The sequence below is a fragment of the Apium graveolens genome, chromosome 4, assembly GCF_009905375.1.
Source record: "Apium graveolens cultivar Ventura chromosome 4, ASM990537v1, whole genome shotgun sequence".
Lineage (NCBI taxonomy): Eukaryota > Viridiplantae > Streptophyta > Magnoliopsida > Apiales > Apiaceae > Apium > Apium graveolens.
The window spans coordinates 60,571,393-60,596,611 of NC_133650.1; the positions used below are offsets into that span (position 1 = coordinate 60,571,393).

At 36.9% G+C, this 25,219-nt stretch overlaps 1 pseudogene; it reads left to right on the plus strand.

The window, feature by feature from the left end:
- Positions 1 to 21,511: 21,511 nt before the first annotated feature.
- On the plus strand, positions 21,512 to 23,974 carry LOC141718575 (major strawberry allergen Fra a 1.07-like; annotated as a pseudogene).
- The last annotated feature ends 1,245 nt before the right edge of the window (positions 23,975 to 25,219 follow it).

The following is a 25,219-nucleotide window of genomic DNA, read 5'->3' on the forward strand; positions in this document are numbered from 1 at the left end:
GGGGAGAGAGAATCAAGTAAGGGGGAGAAAGGACCAACTGAGGGGGAGAAACTTCAAGTACAAATCAGCAAAGTAATTGTACCTTCAATTACTGTCTCCCAGCCAACAGTTGCAGATGGTATAGATCTAATTAAAGCAGCAGCAGCAAATTTGAAAGTTGCTGAAAAAGGAAAGTTGAGTTTGATCAACTGGAATAAGATTGATGAGGAGATACAGAAAAAGTTTGAACTAGTCAAGGAGCCAGTTAAGTCAGCCATCCATCACTCTCATGTCAAGCCAATCAGTGTGAATGAGATGAGCATGAACTATCTGGAAAAAGGACAATCTTCCTGCATCAAGTCTCCAAAGGCTGAAACAATTCTTAAACCAAGGGCAAATTATCCAAAATCATCTTGGAAGAACCCTATGGACACTGTGTATGACACACCCAAGCCTGATGAAAAGAAGCTTCTGTCAAGATCTATTGTCTTCTATAAAGATCCGGCTGATTCAGCTTCAAAAAGGAGAATTGCTAAGATATTCAGAAATGGAAAGGAAATTTGTATGGTAGCTGGACATCCACAATTAGCTCAAGAAAAGAAAGAAGAAAAAGCCAGATTAAAGCAAGAAAAGAGGCAAGCTGCTCTAAATGCAAAGAAGTCTAAACAAAAGAAAGAACAAATTGCTATCTTAGCCAAGCTACAGGCTGTCAAATCTTCTCAACAAATTCCCTCTCAACCATCTGAAGCTGCTGAATCAAAGAAGAAAATTGAAGAACAAAAGAAATCCCAAAGGAAGAAAGAATTGGCTAGAAGAACAAAAAGGAAACTGGATGTTGTTGACAAGGAATTGGAAGATCAATTTCCTAAGGAATCCACACCAGCTACAACTCAAGCATCAAAGCCCTCTGTGGTATTTGAAGACATAAGGGTGGTGGATCCCTACAGGAACATACATGGTGAACCTATTGTGCCAAAGGATGAGCCAATAGAGTGGGATAACATACCAATTCCTGACTTCAGCTTACCAATCCTTAGCAAGCCAAAAAGGACAAAGTCAAGGGCAGTCAAGAAAGTGAAGCTGTCACCTCTCAAATCCAAGTCAGTAGTTAAAGCTCAACCCAAGGTCAACAGGGGAGACTACTTGTACTTGTGTGACATCAAAGAATTCTCATATCTAAATCTTTATCTGGATGAACTAGATGAAGTAAGGGCAATTGATGCATACAGAAACGTACCTGAAAGGTTGGTGTTCAAGTACAAAGGAGGAAAGGAGATCCAGTGGCCACTTCACAGGATTCTTCAAAAAAGCCAAGCTGTGCTGATTAAAGTCTATTCATCCTTCAAGAAAAACTTTGGGTTCAATGTAACTGCAAGAAGACTAGTATTGAAGAAGATTGAAGAGTTGAGGAGTGTTAGAGCTAAAGATGCACTCCCAAAGACACTAATCATCCCATATACAGGGAGAAGAGTGCATCTAAGGCCCTACTGGCTGATGGAATTCATGGATGACAAGGGTGTGAGAAGATTCTTTAGATTAGAAGACCAACTGAGTATCTCTAGCAATGAGACTCTCTTGGAAATGCAAGAAAAGCTAGATCTCTCAGAATCTGATGAACTGGAATTCCACAGGCAGCTCCAGAATCAAATTGAGGAAAATAACAGAAAGCTTGGAAGAAGATCCAGACCTTCAAGGAACTAGAAAAATCTGCTCAGGGTAGAGGAGCAACTCGAATTGACTGTGAGCCAAACCTTGTACATTTTGTTTAATTGAAGCACTTTCAGTTTATCTACTTATCTTTAAAGATGTATGTTGAGGATGTTTTGTTATCATCAAGTATCTCATAATTTATGGCTACAATTCCAGTAGACATAAATTGGGGGAGATTGTTGTGCATATATTGTGTACTTGATGATTTCATAAACAAAACATCTAAGTAGATTTTACTTAGTGAAATAATGTAGCACTCGACGGATAAGAATTATAGTCCCGACGGATAACTCATTATAGTCCCGACAGATGATTAACTTATTATCCATCGAGTGAGTAGCTTATGTAATAATAAGTTTGTACCACAGTTATGTATGCACCTTTGTATAGAATCTGTAGTAGCATATAAGTCATGTTAACTTTAACTAGATATGCAAAATAGGTTGATTAATTGTACATAAATGATGTCTTGTAATTCTGCATAAGTGAAATAGAGTCAAGTGCCAAAATAGCTACCGACGGATGATTAACAAAGCCATCGACGGATGATCAAATGACTATCAACGGATGTTTAATATAGCAGTCGACGGATGATCAATTAAACCATCAACGGATGTTCTGAAAGTCGACAGATGATCATATGAAGAATTCAAACAGCAGTTGAACAGTGAAAGCTGACACATAGCCGTCGAGATGCATACAAACACACTGTGGAAGCCCATTAACTAGGTAATAGAGGACGAAAAGCAGCAAAGCTTAAGACTGATAGTTTTTATATATGTTCAGTCTTTTTGACTTTGTAATCTTGGTATTATATAAACCAAGAGAGTAGCAAATAGAAAAATAACTGAGATAGCTGAGAAACACAAAAACAGAGAAATCTTTGTAAGCAGAATCATTAGCATTTCCTGTATTCTCAGTTGTTCCATTTGTAAGCAGCTGTGAGCATTCCTACACACAGAGTCCTCTCGATATATTATATATATCTCTGGTGGAATTGTTTAAATCTACCAGAAAGTTTTTAAAGACTCTTGTTTTTAATTACTTATGTTTTGATTCAATTAAGTTTCTATTGCGCATTGTGCTAATTAAAACATTATATCTATATTCGAGTTGAACATTTTTATTTCGAGAAAAAGGTTCAAGAATTTCATTCAACCCCCCTTCTGTAATTCTTGCTATATTGTTAAGGGACTAACAGTTAAGAAGGAGTTCTTGAAAGAGTTTCGGGTTATAAAAACGTAGCAACGGATGACGTCGGTTGGTTCCCGTTTGTATAAAATAGTTTTTTAAATACTCGGAAAAAGATTTTATAAAATCCATATAATTCCTATAAAATCATAAATCATCATAAAAAATAATTAGGAAGATATGACAATTATCTATATTTTATTTTGGACATATAAAAATTAAAATACTTAATTAACATTATTTTTAAACATCCAAACACATTTAACACTTAACAAATAATTCACAGAATAAATACTGAACACATATAATAATTATTTATTAGCAAAAATAATTACACGATATTTCCCGGATATTACATCCTTCCCCCCTTAAAAGGATTCTGTCCTCAGAATCTCCTAAGAAAATAAATGAGGCTACTTTTCTTTCATATCACTTTCTAACTCCCAGGTTGACTCTTCAACCTTTGGGTTTCTCCATAATACTCTTACTAACTTTACCACTTTATTTCTTAATACTTTCTCTCTTTCCTCTAGAATCTCTATTGGACTCTCTATATATGACAAATCTGCCTGAAGCTCTATTGGCTCATATTCTATTACATGCCTGGAGTCTGGATTATACTTCTTAAGCATCGATACGATAAAAACATTGTTAATATGCTCCATGTGCGGAGGTAACGCCAACTCGTAAGCTACTTTACCAACGCGCCTTAGAATCTCAAAAGGTCCGACATATCTTGGGCTCAACTTTCCTTTCTTTCCAAACCTCGTTAGTCCCTTCCACGGTGATACTTTCAGTAATACCAAATTCTCTTCTTCGAATTCCATGTCTTTCCTTGACTGATCTGCATATTTCCTTTGATGGTCTTGTGCTGTTATCAATCTCTTCTGGATAACTTCAACAACTTCATTTTGTCTGTTGTACTAATTCAGGTCCAAGTATTTTGCGTTCTCCTACTTCATCCCAATACACTGGAGATCTGCATTTGCATCCATAAAGGGCTTCATAGGGTGGCATCCCAATACTAGCATGATAACTGTTGTTGAAAGCAAATTCTACCAGAGGTAAATGCTCGTCCCAACTCCCTTTGAAGTCAATAGCACAAACACGTAACATATCGTTAATTGTATGGATCGTTCTTTCACTCTGGCCGTCCATCTGTGGATGGTAAGCCGTACTCATATTTAGTTTCATTCCCAAACATTCTTGAAAAAATTTCCAAAATCTTGAATTAAATCTTGGATCTCGATCAGATACGATAGACACCAGAACTCCATAACGAACTACAATTTCCTTCAGGTACATATGGACTAATTTGTTGAGTGAAAATCTTTCATTAATAGGCAGAAAATGAGCTGACTTGGTAAGTCTATCCACTATAACCCAAATGGCATCATGATTAGCCCTTGTCCTTGGTAATCCAATTATAAAATCCATGGAAATATGTTCCCACTTCCACTCTGAAATCTCTAATGGCTGTAGCAATCCACTTGGTCTCTAATGCTCTGCTTTAACTCTCTAACATGTATAACATCTGCTAAATCATTTCGCAATTTCCCCTTTCATATCTGGCCACCAATAATTTTCCTTTAAATCCCTGTACATTTTAGTACTCCCTGGCTGGATTGAATACCTCAAATTATGAGCTTCCTGTAAAATTTCATTCTTCAGCTCCGTCACCGGTGGAATCCAAATTCTAGAAGAAAACCTAAGAATACCTTGATCGTCCTTTTGCGTGCACAATTCTTCACCTACCAAACGATTTGTCCTGATCCATTACTTCTTCTTGACATTTCTTTATCTTCTCTAACAACTCCGGCTGGAAAGTCATACCATACACTTTTGCTTCATCAGGCTTGCAAACTCTAATCTCCAATTCCAATTTCTGGAATTCCTTATATATTTCTTCGGGTACTGATAACACATTTAACTTTTCCTTCCGACTCAACGCATCTGCTACAACGTTCGCTTTACCGGGATGATAATTAATCGTGCAGTCGTAATCCTTGATCAATTCTAACCATCTCATTTGCCTCATATTAAGCTCCTTTTGTGTGAATATGTACTTCAAGCTTTTGTGATCCGTGTAAATCTCGCATTTTTCTTCATATAGATAATGTCTCCAAATTTTCAAAGCAAAAACTATGGCTGCTAGCTCCAAATCATGAGTAGGATATTTCTGTTCGTGTGGCTTCAGTTGCCTTGACGCATATGTAATCACTTTATCGTGCTGCATCAGAACACATCCTAGTTCTTTATGAGAAGCATCGCTATAAATTACAAAATTCCCTTGATCGTCTGGAAGTGACAAAATATGTGTCGTGATTAATCTTCGCTTCAATTCCTGAAAACTTTCTTCGCATTTATCGTTCCATATAAACTTTTCATTCTTCCGTGTAAGCTTTGTCAATGATGTTGCAATCCTTGAGAAATTTTGAACGAATCGATGATAATATCCCGCTAATCTCAAGAAACTTCTTACCTCGGTGGGTGTTCTCGGTCTTTCCCAATTTGTAATTTCCTCAATCTTTGCTGGGTCCACTTTGATCCCTTCATTACTGACTATGTGTCCTAAGAACTGAACTTCCTGTAGCGAAAACTCACACTTCGAGAATTTAGCATATAACTTCTTTTTCCTTAAAATCTTCAAAGCTGTTCTCAAATGTGCTGCATGATCCTCTTCCGTCTTTGAATAAATCAAAATGTCATCTATAAACATAATAACGAACTTATCCAAATATTCCTTGAAACTTCTGTTCATCAGATCCATGAACGCTGTCGGGGCATTTGTCAATCCAAAAGACATCACTAAAAATTCGTAATGTCCATACCTTGTTCTAAAAGCTGTCTTCGGTATATCCTCTGACTTAATCTTTAGTTGATGATATCCCAATCTTAAGTGAATCTTGGACAAATACTTGGCTCCCTTCAATTGGTCAAACAGATCGTCAATTCTGGGTAACAGATATTTGTTCTTGATTGTAAGCTTGTTGAGCTCCCTATAGTCGATACACAGTCTCATACTTCCATCCTTCTTTTTGACAAATAGTACCGGTGCACCCCACGGGGATACACTGGGTCTAATTACTCCTTTCTCTAACAACTCTTGCAATTGCTTCGCTAGCTCTTTCATCTCAACGGGCGCCATTCTGTATGGGGCCTTGGATACTGATTCTGTTTCAGGTGCTAAGTCGATTGCAAACTCAATTTCTCTGTCTGGAGGAAGTCCTGGTAAGTCATCGGGAAACACGTCTGGAAATTCATTAACTACTGGAATATCTTCAAGTTTTGCTGGCTCCTGACTTCTGTCATTCACATATGCCACGAAATGCTCGCATCCTTGGCATAGTAACTTCTTGGACTGAATCATCATTAAGAACTTCTTTACTTGCTTCTGGCCCTTGAACGTTACTATCCTTTTGTCTGGCGTCTTCACCATTACCTTCTTATTTTGACAATCTATCTGGGCATCGTGCTTAGATAAACAATCCATTCCTAAGATAACGTCAAATTCTCCTAGCTTAAATGGTATTAAATCTACATAAAACTTACTACCAGAAATCTTAATCTCACAATTCCCACAAACTTGATTAATAGATACTCATTCTTGATTTGCTAATTCCACAGTCATTATTTCATTTAAATACTCAACTGGACAATTTAGCTTACTAACAAAATCTTGTGAAACAAACGATCGAGTTGCTCCCGAATCTATTAACACTTTGGCACATAAAAAATCCACATTAAACATACCTGCCACGACATCTGCATCCTGGATAGCATCCTTCACAGACATGTTAAAAATTTTAGCCCTTGGAGTCTCATTCACTGCTGGGGTAGATCCCATAATCCTCAATGCATTACTGACTGGGGCTGGTGTCTTGCAATCCCTGGATATATGTCATGGCTTCCTACATTTAAAGCACGTAAATCCAATGGCTGGAACCTTCACTGCTGGATTCCGGATAGGCTGATCCTTATTTGCTGGCTCTCTTGCTGGCTGATTTCGGCACTCCCTTGAATAGTGCCCTTTCTGATTACACTTGAAACAAACTACATTCAACTTATTACAAACTCCTTCATGCTTCTTCCCACATACCTGACAATCTGGAAAAGTTAATCTCAACTGATTCGGCTGATTCACATTAACTGGACGGTTGCCCAGACCTCCGTCGCCTGCATTTTGTCTCCTGAAATTGGAATTTCTCCCTGGCTGAAACTTGCCCTTCTTAAAATTTGGAAACTTCCCTGGTTGTGACTGACCTTCATTTCCTTCAAATTTCCTTTTCTTGCTTTCTTTCTCCTTCTGTGACATCTCGCTCTCTGTCTCTGCGATCATGGCCTTCTGTACAACTCCTGCGTAGGTATCCAACTTAAAAATGGCTACCTTCCCTCTAATCCATGGTTTTAGACCTTGCTGGAATCTTTAAGCCTTCTTTCTGTCAGTATCCACATATGACGGCACATACCTTGACAATTCTTCAAACTTGCTTTCATAATTTGCCACCGACATATTTCCTTGCTTTAACTCTAAAAACTTCAACTCCATCTGATCCTGGACAAACTGGGGAAAATACTTTTCTAAAAACAATTCCTTAAACCTTTCCCAAGTAATAACATCCATACCTTCCAATGTCTTCACCATTTCCCACCAATAGGTGGCCTCATTATTTAAATAGTAGCTTACAAACACAACCTTTTGTTCTTCCTTTACTTTCACTAAGGCAAATACCTTCTCTATCTCCTTTAACCAAACATTTGCTTCAATCAGCTCTAAGGAACCCTTGAATTCTGGTGGGTTTACTGCCTGAAAAGTTTTGAAAGTTACCTGAGGGTTGGTCTATCTTTGTTGTTGTTGTGCCAGGTGAACTGTTTGTTGGGCCAAGATTTGAAGGATCTGGGCTATTGCTGGGTCTATGGGTTCTGGTTTTACATTCTGGTTTGTACCTTCTTGGTTGTTATTGTTGTTGTTGTTGTTGTTGGTTTCTTCATTCTGGGTGTTGGTGCAGGTATTTCTTCTGGGAGGCATTTTTCTGTAAAGAATCAAACAACTTATTTAGCTTTTAAATCAAATCCTTTGCATAAAAAAAAGTTTTGCAAAACAGAAATATCTCTTTTTTGAAAACAGTTGTAACAATTGAACTAAGTAAATTGCATGCTTCTTTACAGAATATAAACAGTTAAGGGAACAGGGTACATGGTATCACAGGGGTATAACTGGTGCAATAAATAAGGTAAATTAAAACAGGTGCAGTAAAGTAAATGACAATGCTGAAAAGGAAAAGGTACTGATATATATAGATCAAAAGTTTTAGGTAGTACAAGCGTAAAGACGCTTCGGAAGTAAAAGCAAAAGGGTACAACAACCTACTCACTAGTCAGCAACTCTAATCTATAAGTACAACTCAAAAGTCTACTGATACATACTACACACTACTGTACCTACTACATAACCAAAACAACACTGATCAGCATCTCTATCTCTGAATATCTGACTCATGGCAAGTCTGGACCTCTAATCTCCTCAAGCTCCTCTAGAACCCACTTAGCCCATTCTACTAGGAAATCAGGGGTGATGTCCTCATGTGTAGCCTCAGCAATCCTCACAGCAGCTGCTCTACGAAACACTTGGAGCCTCTCTCTGAGTCGCCTCTCACCACTCCCAACCTCTTTGGTACGCATGATATGTAGTAACTCCTGAATCTGACCCTATAGGAATCGCTGCTCCATAAGGCAAGCCTCAAATTGATGATATGGGACAGGATAGGAAGAGAACTGGAAAGGTACTCATGTCACTGAATGACCAGTAAAGCCTGAATCAGCAGGTGGGGGTCCTCTGATAGGTGGCCTCATACCCGGAGGTGGAATAGCCTGCAGTGGTATGGGCTGCAACACGGGTGGAGGTAGAATAGCCAACACTGGTGGAACAACAGGACGTGGATCTGAAGATGGTACTCCAACTGAAGGCTCTAAGTGATCAGCTGATACGGGATGAAAGAGTCGGCCATCGCTGCTATCTGAAATCATATCGCAATATAAGAATCTCGAGCCACGACGCGAATCATACTAATACCTATTATATCGTAGCACTCAACCTCTCAATGTTCTATCTTTCTATTCCTTACTTCTAATCCTAGCCCTCTACCCATTCCCGTCAATCTAGGCTTGTGTCAGTGACTTATAACCTGTAGCTCTGATAACAAACCTGTGGTGCCCTCCAAACCCGGGTCAGAAGTTTGGGGTCCACACATACACACCTTATTTATAACCTGCTTATAACAATAATAAAGATAATAATAATATACAGTGACCCTACTTACCAAATATCACGGACCGCAACAGGTTAAAGTAAGCACACAAGCCAAACACACCTACTTATATTACAAACATTCAAATCCCAACTATTCAAACTCAGAACTGAGTATTAAACATTATTACAAACTTTTACAACTTAAATTATCCCAAAAGAAGCTTACTAGCTTAACTCAATCAACCTGAACCCCTAGCTCTCGTACTGGACTGGGGATCTTCGTTACCAACTGGTTCCTTCTTAACTGGAAAAGAACATAAACAACATCGCATAAATGAGCTAACTAGCTCAGCAAATCACAATGATAAAACTGAGAATAATGATCATTAAATAAAAAGGGTTATGCTGTCGAGTGCACAATGAATTATGATTTAGAATTGGATATTATATTTTCATTTTAAAAACCAAGGTTAGGCTGCTGATCAGTCACGCACTAACCCCGAGCAAAGCACGCAGCACTGCTCTAACTACTGGATCCAAGGTACATATTGGCCTAACTTGACCATTATATGGTCTGACCACGAATCTGGTCCACAATTTTATAAAAATAATCCAATTCTAACATAATAACAAATTAAACAATAATAAGAAATAAACCGAATCATTAACAATATTGGACGTTCAATAATGAAATGGTTTCAATCTGCATAAGGATCAATATGGCATTTTCAAAGCTTGGATGTTAGGTAATGAAAGAATTGGATAATAAGGGAATCAATGTTTCAGGGTTACCAGGAATTGGTCTTTCAAATCATAAGGTACAATGGTTTGAGTATATAAGTAATTCGGTTCAGTATTTGGTATTTACTTTGTATGTATTTGTGGAGTAGTATCGTATATCTGTGGTTCGTATTTGGGTATACAACAATCAATGGTTTAGAACGAATAAAGTTTACGGCTCAAGATCAATAACTGGAATCAGGGTTTTGGGTTCAGTGTTTCAAAGCACTTACAATATAGAATATGACTATCAATCTACTACAATATATCTTGAGAAAGTTCAGAACACTTGCCTGGTATTAGCTTGCTATACTTCTCTAACTTTCAGTCACAACCGTCTACTCCTCGACTATCTGTTTTCCTTTCCTACACCTTGCCTCTTCCTCTCACATATCATAAGCATCTATCAATATTCAACTCATACGATTCTATTCGACATATACTTCTATCTACCCTTCGTTTCACCCAAATCCGATTAATGGATTGAAAATTATACTATAAATAAGTAAACATCGAATATATAGACTGACAGTTAACCAACAAGTCACATATAGCACATAACACGTCAAATAATCAATGATATATCATTTATAAAGAAGTCTCGGGTGATAAACAGGCTTTCGGGTATTTAAAATGATTTTTAAAATATTTTTCGGAATTAAAACGGGTCGTTGGATCAATTTTGGAGTAATAAACAGGGTTTGGTTGGCCAATTCTGGCTTTAAAACAATTTTATAATAATTATCGAGCTTTGAAAACAATTTAAATAATATTTTAAAGTTCGAAACTATTTTCGGAATTTTTAAATCATTTTTAAATAACTAAATCTAATTAAATAATTAATTAAAATCAATTAATAATTAATTAAATCAAGTAATCAATTAATTTTTGAATTAATTGACCAATTAATCAATTAAATATTAACTGAAATTGATTAACTAATTAATTCAGATTTTTTTTGATTTAAAAATAATTTTTAGAATTAAAATAATAATTTTTAGAAATTTCAGAAATTAAAAACGAATTTTCATAATTAAAATAAATAGAAATTATGATTTTTGAATATTTTTAAAACAGGAATCCTAAATTTGCAAACTCTGAAAAATTCAGGAACTTAACTTCATCGTCCCCAATAATTTAGGTACTAAACTGTAATTTTATAGTTCCAGTTGCCGGAAAACACAAGGGTGGCCGGAGAACACGATTCTGGCACCCTCACCTTACCATTTGCTCCATATATACTCTACACAACACCAGGAACCTATTCATGCAATCAAAACACATCAATCATCCCTGTTCTGGCCGGAAAATGGCCAAGAACATCGCCGGTTTCCGGCGAAACATCAAAAACTTCAAAATACAACTCCCTTCGATTCAGACATCCTCTGTTAACGAGCTATATACCAATCGATTGCAAATTTCATAAGGAACACAACCCACTATAAATCAACAGCTAATAAACCCTAAATCAAAAAGCCCCAAATTTCAATTGTAAATATTCATACGGGTTATAAACCCTAATTTTAAAATTCGAAGATTAAACTCAATTTTGAACATGTTATTGAACTCCAAATCAGACAAATGACATATGAAAATCATCAGGAAAACAAGCTCTACAACATGCAATCATCAAATCATTCAAACAATCATCCGTACAAAAATTCATATTTTTAATAAAAAATAATTCGAAAATAAACAAATTTCCAGAAAATAAACCTTGACTTATGCAAGTATATGGTTCACAGAATCTGATAGTACACCTCAAGACCTTCGTTTTGAGTACTCGAGCTTTCCAAATGGACTCCGGTAAGACCTCCGATTGTTGGTTTGATTTTCAGAATGGTTTATGAATATATGAATTTTCTCTGGAAATGTATATAATTACTGACTGCAAATGATTTTTGATACGGAATAATATACGGTAAAGGCTATTTATAATTACAGAAAATTAGTACCCGTTGGATCATTCCGGATATAAAATGGTACGTTTATTTATAAAAACTGATCCAAACGGTACCGGTTTTCGGGATAATTATCCAAATCAGTACAATTTGTATTGCGGTCTTGGTCTCAGTGCCTGGTTACACGTATTACGAGGTGATAATTGTGATAGTTTAATAAAAGATCCCGTTTATCAAAAATACGAGTTTTATTGATTTACAGAAACGAATAATGTATCGAAAATGTTGCGTCGGGACCCGCGCAGGACAAACCGTACGCCGGATCTAAAAAGTCAAAACATGGAAAATGCTCAGAATATTGCAATTAAGTTAGGAAGGAGTTCTCGGAAGAGTTTCGGGTTATAAAAACGTAACAACGGATGACGTCGGTTGGTTCCCGTTTGTATAAAATAGTCTTTTAAATACGCGGAAAAAGATTTTATAAAATCCATATAATTCCTATAAAATCATAAATCATCACAAAAATAATTAGGAAGATATGACAATTATCTATATTTTATTTTGGACATATAAAAATTAAAATACTCAATTAGCATTATTTTTAAACATCCAAACACATTTAACACTTAACAAATAATTCACAGAATAGATACTGAACACATATAATAATTATTTATTAGCAAAAATAATTACACGATATATCCCGGATATTACATATATAATATGTGGTGTGTGTGCATTTTTTTTGTCTGTGTGTTGAGGTTGTTGGTGTTGTGCGCAGTGGCGCATTGCGCGTGTGTGCCGCCTGGGTTTTTTACTCCCTTGTTCCTGTTGTTTTTGCCGATTGCAATTTTGGAAATCATTATATTATTATTATATTTCTTGCAAGAATTTTATTGACTGATTTCGTGAAATAAATTATTTGTGGGGGAAAATGATTTTTAATAATCCACGAAGTTTCGCGTTGGAAACCCGGGAATTTATCGGGCACCCGAAAAATTTTGCCGCCGTTCGCGATGAATTTCGACGAGCGGACGGTGAACGATGATGATGTATCTGAGTCCTAATTATTTATAATAAATAAAAGTAGTGTTGTGTTTTTATTCTGGATCGAATTAGTTAATTAGTAAGTATTGTATCGGGATGATTGAATTGGTTGTGATTATTGAATTGTATCGGTGATTGGGAATTTTGGAATGGATTGGTGATTTATTGTAGTTGTTATTGTTGTGAACTTTGTGGTGTGACGTCGATTGATGTTTCGACGGGTAGTCCGATAAACAAAGGAGAGGCTGCCCGATTTCCGGGAAATCAAACTACGGAAACACGGAAGCGTATCCAGTAATTATCAAGACATCGAGTAAGTATGTATAAGTACATACATATGGTTATATACGAAACCTAATTTTATGTTGTGGTGAAATGTTTTTCTAAAACCAATAACCCTAATTTCATAAAATAATGAGTGTACGTATTTTTTGAAAATGAACACTGAACCGATTTCCGAGAACGTGAACCCTAATTTTTGTGTGTGTTATTATAATATGAATAATTATGAGTCGGGATATTTTATCATATGAGTAGGTTGCTAGAGAGGATATGTCAAGCGTACCTAGACAACTAACATAAAATAGTTCGACCCTGTAGGTGCTAGTCGAACGACTCGAGAATTGACGTTGGACTAAAGATAACCTAGTAGACAGTCGACGAGCTCAGTAGGGTTTCAATCAAAGAACCTGAGTGTTGAAGTCGAATCCAAGGTGATCTAGTAAGGCGATAAAGCCGAGCGTCCAAGGTCAATCAGTGATAGTTGTAAAGCTCTGCAAGGCAAGTACCCTGACCATTATGTTATGGTTCAGTATGTATGAATAGCTAATATTTTAATCTCGTAATGGAACAGAAATGTTTTAAGTTATGTATCCCCTGTATTTATAAATCACCATTTTAAATCTGTTTGGGGGAAAAGTAACTTCGAAAGGTACCTATCTCGAATGAAATGATTTGCGAACGAGATTTTCTATGTGTGCTGTTAAAATGAATGATTTTGAAATGAGATAGGTACAAGTGTTTTGAAAACTAGATAAAACGATCAGATATGAGATACATAGGGGCCATAGTGGGCCTATTGAGGTGGCGTAAGAGGCTAATTCGGTTGCGCGCAAATTATAACCGATTAGTTCAACAGGTCATAGACCTAGCTAGTCTCTGAGTTCTGGAACGGGTAAATGGGATGGCAATTAGAGCAGTCTGGTGTTGATAGCCTGATCAGCTATCTTCACATATCCGTACATATCTGATTTGGATTTGTGGTTCCCGTAACGGAACAAGTGGTTAAATAGTGGATTTGGAAATAAAAATGGCATGCTAGCATTAAACTCTGGTATTTGTACATAGCACACTACTACGTTTGTTTTATTGAAAGCATGCTAGTTTTAAATATGCAGTTTATGAATGTTTATCATGTTTTGAAAATGAGCTATAACCTCTATTCCTGTCATTATTTTATCATAAACTGTTTTACTTGTTATTCATATAGTGGTACCACTGAGCAATTGATTGCTCACCCTTGCAGAATGTTTTATATATGTATTACAAATGCCTAGAAGATTCTTCAGCTGTAGTCGGGGTAGAGTTCCAGTTTCTTCTGTGTCAGGCTCCTCTGAGGTAGTTGTGTTAAACCCAAGATGGTCTGTTGAGTTGCTGTATTAAGATAGCATGGTTCATATTGTTTGCAGTAGGTTGGCTTTGTAGCAGATATAACCTAAGTCATACTTAAACTTGGAAAAGGTCTTGGTAAAGGGGTCGTAGTTATGTATTATTAATGACTTGGATTTTTTTATGTGGTTATTATTGTTGTTGGTGACGTCAACTCTTGACCCCGGGGTTGAGGCCGTCACACCTTTCATTAATTATCCATGAGTTGAAAATCTCTGACATGTTATTGTCTGTGTTATTAACCAAGGAGTATGTGGAAAAGAATGGCTTACACCACTGTTTGGGATTCAATTTAGACAAATGTGCATAAGCAGCCTTTGAGTGCTCCAATTCTTTCATTGATCTGGTATATGCCACCTTGCGTGTAGCTCAAGCAATATTCCAAAAAATCCTCTACAACAAAGAGTCAGGGAACCTGCACAAGCATTTAGATATTATACACAAGGAATTACAAAAATTCACAAAATTGAAACATAAAAATTCACAAAATTGACAGTTATACCTTTTTGTGAAATTGGAACATAGATGTCTTATGCAAAATCTATGTTCTACCCTAGGTATAAGCTCCTTCACAATATTTTCAAGTCCTTTTTCTTGCTCACTAATAATAGTCAAGCCTCTCCCATCATTCAAATCTATGTCATCACTCATCAAATCAATGAACTATCTCCAAGAATCTGTATTTTCTGATTCCACAACAGCATAACAAGGGAACATTTGATTGTTCTCATCTCACCCTACAACTGCTAGTAACTGCCCACCAGTGACTGTTTTGAGGAAACAACCATCTAAACCAGTAACTGGTCTACACCCGTCCTTCCATCTAGCCTTCAATACAAAATAACACACACATATTCTCTTAAATTTGACAAGGTCATCTGTATTCAGCCTTGTAGTTGAAATCTTCATAGTATTTTTTGGGGTTACTTAGCAAAACCTCATGGCCAAAGTCCCTACTCCTTCAAGTGCAGCTTTCCTAAATTTGAGAATCTTAATTCTAGGGTCCTCAATCTCCAATTCATGATTGATAGTTTCTGCCATCTCCTTATTGCTCCATTGTGGATTCTTCCTAATTATGTCCTAAAAAACCTCCACTAAGTACTGAACACTTTCCATTTTATCAGCGCATGGCTTAGTGTACAAGTGTGTGTCCACCAGTATTTTAATTGTGCAAGCCTCACCATCCTTGTCCCTACTATACCATATGTAGAAGGGGCACTTACCTTCGTGCATCACTAGTTATAAACTGCATAACTTTTCTTTCACTAACTCCATATGCTCTCTCTTGGTCCTCAAACTCTGCATGTTAACAACTTTTTTACCAACCTCCCATCTTGGAACACCACTAGTACTTTTCTTACTTTTCAACTTTTTTCTTCTTTTTGGATTAGGTGGACCTACATAACCAATCTTAGCATTCTCATCCTCACTTGAAGAAGAGAGTGACCTCATAATTTGAGAATCAAACTCAGACTCCTCACCAGGGGACTTGTTGGGTATGTTCGTAGCATTATACATACTATCCTAGAATTTCTTAGCATTTTGTCTTATAATTTGTTCTTCCTCGTCGCTCACATAGTCATCAGGAACTACACTCTCCTCTTCAGACTCTTCACTTTCACTCATATTTTTAAAGTCTGGATCATCATGGTCCTCTGAATAATCACTGAAGTAAACACCATCACTCTCATTATCTGGCTCACTCTGATTATTTTCCCGAACTGTTTCAATTTTCACCATTGTATCTACAGGGGGCAGTCTTACTTGGGTTTTGTTTTGGAGTGTTTGGTACTTCAATTAGTTCATCAAGCTCAAAATGATCTACATACAAGTCTATCCTACCATAAGGCTTATGTATTTCTATCAAATCAAGAACAAATTTATCATCATAAACCAAACTAGTACCATTCTTGAAAGTATGACCATCACACTTGAAATAAATCAAAGCATTAACATCATATAAATATTTTTCAGCAAACTCTTTAAGATCACGAAATGACATAATATCACAATCAAAATCTTTTGTAACCTCTATTCTTCTCCCAATATAGTTAATATTAGGAGGCGGTGTAAAATCATTGCGATGGTGAAGGTAGACAGTATTGCGCATGTTGTAAATACACACAAAAAACATAAAAATATATTACTCTAAACATATCAACATACATACACACAAAATTGACACTTTTACTTCTCAATAATAGTAGGATTTTTCCGAGTATACCTCTAACTGAAGATGAACGAAAGCACTCTTCACAATTTATGCAGAATCTCCCAATAAATTGAACGATTTTGTTAGTTAGGATTTTTTTCCCAATTCGCCTCTCCAACCCTAATTTGCTCCAAATGCCCCAATATCCAATCTTGTGAGCATATGAAACGTTTTTTTATGTTATAACCGTGTTATAATTTAGTCCTGATGAGTTGTACGCCACGTAATATGCCAAATGATTCCACGTGTGAATACCTGTAACTTCCGTTTATAATTAAACTTTTCCCGTCAGGTCAAGACAACGGCTCTGGCTAACGGGACTTTCATTATCATCAACTAAAGTGATGCAAATGAGGTCCCTATAACTAGAGTTTGTTTTCGATATGTGGCCTTGAGTTAAGTGAACACATTGATATTTAACCCTGTTCATCTCCTATGTGCATGTTCTTCAACATCACATTAAAACCAATGTGTAGTTCTTACCAGAATAGATATAGTACTTATTAATTCGTACATTAAATCCTTAACTTTACTCTATTAATTGTCATGTTTTCCAATGAAAAATGAATTGTACGTCACGCCTTTAGTACAACTCCAAGAGAGGTTGATCTTAGATTTGTGTGGTTTCTTTAATGGTCGGCAAACAATAATGTCATTTGGATGAATTTTTCTTTTTCTTGTATGATTGTGCTTTTTGTTCTAGCGTTGCAAATACATTATCAGCGTTGTAAATACATATGCTTTTTATTTGTGATCAACTGAACAAATTCCTATCCTTATTATTTATATTCTTAATTTTGTTTTCTTCGTGGCTTTGTATATTATTTAGTATTATGAGCTCTAAGTTGTAGATACATTATCATACATGTGAAAATACTTAAAAATAGGTTATTATGCTCAATTACAATCACAAGCAGGGGAGGATCTAGAGCATTGCTTTTCTGGGGATACTTGTCACAAGTATAAACTCTCTCTAATAATTGTTCTATATTGCAAAGAAGATGAAGTTACATAATAGTGTTTTTATATCTACATTAGTGATGTTGAAATGAAGATGAAGAAAACAAGATAATGATCTGAATCTCCCTTGCGAGCTTTCCTGAATTGGCCTTACTTTCCACCTCTACATCTATATATCTAACATTCCCCCTCAAGTGAGGAGTGTGAACCGAATTGCACACTCCTAACTTGGACAACGGATAGGCTAACTGAGCTGAACGAAGAGATTTAGTGAACAAATTAGCAGGTTGCTCAGTCGAAGGCAAATGATGAGTAACAATAACTCCTTACTAAAGTTTTTGACCCACAAGATGACAATCAATTTCAATGTTCTTTGTGCATTCATGAAACACATCATTCGAAGCAATATAAAGCGGAGACTTGTTATCACAGTAAACAGAAACAAGAGTAATGGATGGTGTAGACAATTCTTGGAACAGGGAAACTAACCAAGAGAACTCATAACAAGCATCAGCTAAGGCCCTGTATTCGGCCTCAGCAGTAGAACGGGAAACAGTAGCTTGCCGTTGGCATTTCTAGGAAATCAAAGACTGACCAAGAGTTACACAAAAACTTGTCAGAGATTGTTTTGTTTGTTTACAACCCCCCAGTCGGCATTAGTAAAAACTTTGAGATTAAATGTAGACAAGCTAGATAGTAGGATATCCTGGCCATATGTGTGTTTCAGATATTTAACCAGCTTGAGGGCAACTAGCTTGTGAACTTCCTGTGGTTTATGCATAAACTGGGCCAGAATATGAACTGCATAGGACAAGTCTGGCCTAGTTATTGTCAGATAGATAAGCCTGCCTATGAGGCATCTGTAAGCTGAAATTTTGTGAAGAAAAGGAGAACCAGAGTCTGCAGTAAGGTTGTGATTTTGATCTAAAGGAACAAGAACTCGATGGGCATCCATATAACCAACATCCTTGATAATGTCTATAGAATAATTGCTCTGATGCAAGTAAATACCAGCTGAGGTCCGTGAAATTTCAATTCCTAAAAAATATTTGAGAGGACCAAGGTCCTTGATTTTGAACTTGCTAGCTAGAAAAGCAGTTACTTCAGCCATAAGAGTAGAATCATTCCCTGTGAGGATCATATCATCCACATAAACGAGGAGTACAACAATCTTACCCCCAGTTCTAAATACAAACAAGCTGGAGTCACTAAAGGTTTGTGTAAAACCAAACTACAGTAATACTTCAGACAAGGTAGTAAACCATTCCCTGGGGGCTTGCCTAAGACCATAAATGGATTTTATCAATTTACAGACCAAGAGAATACCAAGGTATTTAGTCCGGATATGGTCAGGTACCTTATAGCCCTATGGTAACTCCATGAACATCTCTTCATGTAAAATACCATGAAGAAAAGCATTTGTAACATCCAATTGGGTGATGGTCCAGTTCTGCATAGCAGCTATAGCAAGGATAACCCTGAATGTGGTCATTTTGTGACCAGAGCAAAAGTGTCAAAAAAATCTAAGCCTTCAGTTTGAGTGAAGCCTTTGGCTACTAAACGAGCTTTGTATATGTCTATTTGACCATTAGGTAAGTATTTTACTTTATACAACCATTTACATCCAACCACCTTCTTATGAGGGGTAAGGGAACAATTTCCCAAGTGTTATTGGCCTCTAAAGCTGCTTATTCAGTGCATAGCAGCACACCAGTCACTGGATTTCACAGCTTGTCTATATATTATAGGTTATGCTATTTTGACACTTGAAGCTAAATGTGTGTGTAAAGATGGAGGTAAACCAGTAAAATCCTGAAATTTAGTAGGAACTTGTCTATATCGTTGAGGTCTAGTAGACACTACTGGAGGTACACTGAAATCAGAAACAGTAGTATCATCTACAGTGGAAGAGAAACCTGAATTATCATGCACAATAGGGAAAATAGTAGGTGGAATAGTAATGGGATCAGTGTCATAAACAGAAGAACTAGTATCTGGGAACAAGGTTGGTAATGTGGTATAATCAGCAGCAATAATTGTATCAAAAGGAAATGAATCCTCAACAAATTGAACATCCCTTGAGATGTACACTTTCCTATTAGCAAGACTCAAAACCTTGTACCCCTTTTTAGCAAATGGATAACCTATGAAAACCCCTTAATACATCTAGGAGCAAATTTATCAAATGATTGAGGAACAATTGTATAACATAAGAACCCAAACACCTTTAGGAGTGAGAAATCAGGAGTTTTATTGAATAAGGTGACTTTCCCTTAAGCAGAGGTGTTGGTGTTCTGTTGATAAGGTAACATGCAGTTAAAACACAGTCACCCCACAAAGTCACTGATATTTTGGCATGAAATATGATTTCCCTAGAAATATTGAGAAGGTGCCTATGTCTTCTCTCAACTAATCCATTTTGTTGAGGAGAATAAGGACATGTGGTTTGATGGATAATACCAAAAGACTTACACAAATCAGATACATTCTTATTCACAAATTCAGTACCATTGTCTGAACGAAACATCTTAATAGTGACATTAAATTGATTTTGAACATAGGTAATAAAATCAGATAAGAGTTTATGAACACAAGATTAAGAAAGTAAGAACAGTTGACATGGATAAGAAGTACTACTTATACTGGATGGAAAAGAACTTCTAACTTGTTTAGACAAATGACAACTATCACAAGAGTGAGACGGAGAAGATGTACATTGAAAATGAAACAACTTCAATACAACTATAGGCACATGTAGAGTTCTGGCATGCCACTGATTAGTATTGTAGGATGGAGAAATCATAAAAACATGAGAAGAAGGAGAAGACTTAGCACTGGGGTTGAGGATGTACAATCCATTTTGTGCTTTACCAATATCGAGGTCCCTCATCAATGCAGGGTCCTGAAGTTAACACTTGTGATTGTTAAAAATCACAGAATAATTATTGTTGGCCAATAATTTTGAAACGGACAACAAATTGTACTTAAAATTGGGAACTTCTAAGACATTATGTAGAGTTATCTGTGGAGAGATATGCACTGAACCAATACAAGTAACCAAAGTATTATTACCATTTGGTAACTTCAGAAGTGACTGACATTTAATAGGATTCTATAACAAATGAAGATATGGAGTAACATGGTATGTTGCTCTAGTATCAATAATCCATTCAGTCAATTTTAAAGTAGAATAATTAACAGGAATAACAAAGTGTAGAGTACCTGCAAACTGAATGTTATTGACAGAAGCATAGGGATTTGCATCAGGGGCATTAGAGACCTTCATTGCTTGTTGAAGCATTTTAATAATCTGTTTGCACTGATTCTTAGACATATTGAGTGTAGAATAAAAGGATTCAACCACTTTAGTATCATTTTGCTCTATAGAAGAGACATGACCAGTGACATTTCTAGCAGACAAGTATTTCATCTTTGGCTTTGGTTTGCCATATATCTTATGCCATGTAGGATACTTATAAAGGAAATAACATTTGTCTTTGAGATGTCCTGTCATATGACAATACTCACAGTAGATAGGAGCACCAGTGATAGTCTTCTTGAAGCCTTTCTAAAAATTTGCTTGATTCTTGACAGCCATAGCCATATTATCAGTGCTCAGATGTTGTTGACTAGAGACTTTTCATTTATTTTCAACTAGTAATAACATAACGTAGCATTGACTCAGGCTTCGTAAAGGATGCATAAGATTTGACCTCTGATACTAGTATACTGCTCATTGAGCCCCATGAGAAATTGAGTGAGTTGAATGGACTGATCATGAGCCTCAAGTTTAGAATTGATGGTACAAGTACAATGATTACAGGTACATATAGGTCCAGCAGACAAGCAATCTAACTCATCATGAATTGTCTTAAATTCTGTGAAATAAGCAGCAACAAACAATGTACCTTGTGTAAGGTGAGATATCTCTTTCCTGTGACTAAAGAGTTTTGGCACATTTGTTTATGCATACCTGACTTGTAAGTCATCCCAAATTGCCCTTGCAGATCTCATGTAGACTTTACTGTTCCATATATTGATGGAGACAGAGTTGAGTATCCAAGATGCGACCATATTATTACATCAAAGCCAGTGTGTAAGTAAATGAGAATTGATGTTTTCAACTTGGAAGCTAATGCTATTTCCATGGACCTTTTCCACTGATTATAATTTTGCTCATCAAGAATTACAGTAGTTAAGATAATTCCTGGATTATCCGAAGGATGAAGATAGTAAGGATGATTAACATTAAGACTGGATGATATGGATGTAGATGTCGATCCCATGGTTGCAGCGGAATATGAAGATACAGTAGAGGCCATAGACTCACCAATATATATATGAACAAATATATACAAAACTCTTTGAAGCAATGAATCAAACAGTTGATGTGTACTAGAACAAACACAGTTTTTAGCGACACAATTAACAGATATGTCTAACTCTAATGATGAACAACACAGAAACAGACGATGACGAGATCAAAAGAAAGAGATATAGACAAACTCATATGCACACCATCACCGAAGGCATTGATCATCATTGATGCACAGATTCAAGCTTTTCTTCAGAGAAGAAACAAGTTTATACTCGTAAAGTCAATGCCCTGTCACAAGTATAAACTCTCTCTAATAATTGTTCTATATTGCAAAGAAGATGAAGTTACAGAATATTGTTTTTATATATACATTAGTAATGCTGAAATGAAGATGAAGAAAAAAAGATAATGATCTGAATCTTCCTTACTGAGCTCTATTATACATCTTATATCTTCTAACTAACTAACTAACTAACTGTTTTTCCCACTTTTTTTCTGTTTCACTTTGTCCAGCTGTACTTTGACTGAACTCTCCTGAATTGGCCTTACTTGCCACCTCTACATCTATATATCTAACAATACTATCTACTTAAGTGAATATGTCACAAGTCGGTGACTCACATGACTCAGAAGAAGACAATGCACTTCTCTCATAGCACTGAATTTCTTTCTAACAGACAACTCTTGTGCTCCCACTGAACTGGTCGGCAAAACTTCACTAGGAAGTTTGACAGTAATTTATTCTCCGAGTCCAATGTAATTAATGTCAGATAAAATTTTCTCAGTCTTAAACTGGCCTTTCTTCTTAAGCTTCCCCAATACTGAATCAATACTAACAACAGAAATATTACTAAATTAAAGAATGGCATAGCCATCAACAAAGCCATGGAAACCAGGCCAAGGTTTTACAATATGTCCCTAATTCTCACTGTGCTGAGAGCTTGAGATCCAAAATTTTGTCTTTTGCATACTATAAAAAATTTATCTCTACAAAAAAAAATGCATCAGGAACATAAGGGTGTTAATACCCCTTCTTACTCTTTTATGCGGCCCCTTTACATCTTGTCATCTCCGTGGCTTAAATCCTATATATTGGACAATACCCTAACTTAAATAATCAGTACAGTGATATATAAAAGGACAAACACTAGAATATATGTTCCCACTTGCCGTGGTAACTTGTCATTGCATTACACAAGACAAACTTCCCAACTGACCACCGCTTATCCTTTAAATACCATCCATGCACCATATTACTAAAACCAACTCAATAAGCTCTTCCCTGATCTAATATAATCTTTTAGTTTTCACCAATATTACCTTTCATAAACAAGCATGGGTTTTGGAAAGCTTCACTGATGTGTACACTTCCCCTATTTCTCCATGAAGGATCTTCAAGGCCTCCATCCTTGACTCTCACAACTTGATTCCAAAACTTTTGCCACAAGGTATCAAGAGCATTGAACTTGTTCAAGGTGACGGAGGATCCGGAAGCATCAAGCAGATTAACTTCATTGATGGTTAGCTCATATACTATTGCTTATTAATGCCATATATATACGTGTATATACTCATGTTTAATAAACATACATATTGATTCTAGTACAATATATCTAATGATTATACACTAATTCGAAAACATCAATATAACTCATGTAGGTCATATTTTTAATAGTGTGAAGTACCACATTGACGAGCTCAGTGAAGATAAGTACATATATAAATATACGTTATTGGAAGGCGACGCCTTAGTGGAAAATCTTGAGAAAATAACTTCTGAGGTTAAGTTTGAGTCCTCTCCTAATGGTGGTACCATCTCTAAGGTGACAAGCAAGTATTACACTAAAGGGGAATTCAAGCTCAAGGAAGGGGATATCAAGGCTGGGAAAGAAAAGGTATTTTTGATGTACAAAGTTGTTGAAGCCTACCTTCTCCAAAACCCTGATGCCTATGTCTAAAGATTTTGTTTATCAATAATTGTTCTGTTCTGTTGACGGAGGAATTTGGTATTAACAAAGTTTGAGGTTCGTCGCCGAAATCAAGATCTATGATGGTGGTTCTTCGCTAAAAAAGTCACCGGAGTATGGTGGTTGTGATAAATTGGGGGCTGATATTACTTAGGGTTGGTGGTGGCTCCTTAAGGCTCTCGCTTCCGACCCCTTACAATTTTCCTACGTATCTCTATCTATAGGGAATCAAGCCCACATAGTTCTTGGGGAACAAGAAATCTAATGGGCTTATACTTCTTATTCCTAGGCCCGGTCCAGAATCCATCTTCCGCTAGCTTTAGGAATGTCCAACTATGAGGCCCAATCAAGAAGGACCATGGCTCGTTTGTAATCGCAGGACTTCACGGATAATGCATCTCCCTGCGCAAGGATAACATTCTGCTATAGCTATCTCCCTTGAGTTACGAACGCAGGTATAGCCATGATTCACCCCAAATGCCAGATGCGTCCCTAACCCCCGAATGAGGATAACCCACCAGATAGCAAGACAGGTGATCCCAAACTCTTGGGTGCAAAATGCAGGATGACTCCAAAGTTCTCCAACGAGGACACCCGTTGAATACAAGAACAAAGTTCCCAAAGCACACACCAAAGTTAACCCGACATCCCCAACGAGGACACCTGTTAAATACATGAGGAGGCCTTCAATTATCAGGAATACCCCTGGAGGCCTTCAAACATTCGGCGAACATCCCACTCCTTGACTGACTCAAGGATGGAATTATTCAAAGAGTACCTACAATAAATACGTTAGTGCAAATAATCATCCATTGCTCCTTCCATCATTGCCTTGTCCTGAGGTTGTTCTTGTTTTCCTTGTCCGAGGTGAGGACAAGCTCATTACGTCATCCTAAGCGAGGATAAGCCCAGAGCGAGGACAACCCCTTTGCCTTGTCCTGAGTGAGGACAAGCCCGGAACGAGGACAAGCCCGGAGCGAGGACAAGCCCCGAGCGAGGACAAGCCCCGAGCGAGGACAAGCCCTTTTCCTTGTCCTGAGCGAGGACAAGTTCAGAATGAGGACAAGTCTGGAGCAAGGACAAGCCCTTTTCCTTGTCCTGAACGAGGAAAAGCCCGGAGTGAGGACAAGCCCGAAGCGAGGACAAGCCCAGAACGAGGACATGCCCGGAGTGAGGATAATCCCAGAACGAGGACAAGCCCGTAGCGAGGACAAGCCCGAAGCGAGGATAATCCTG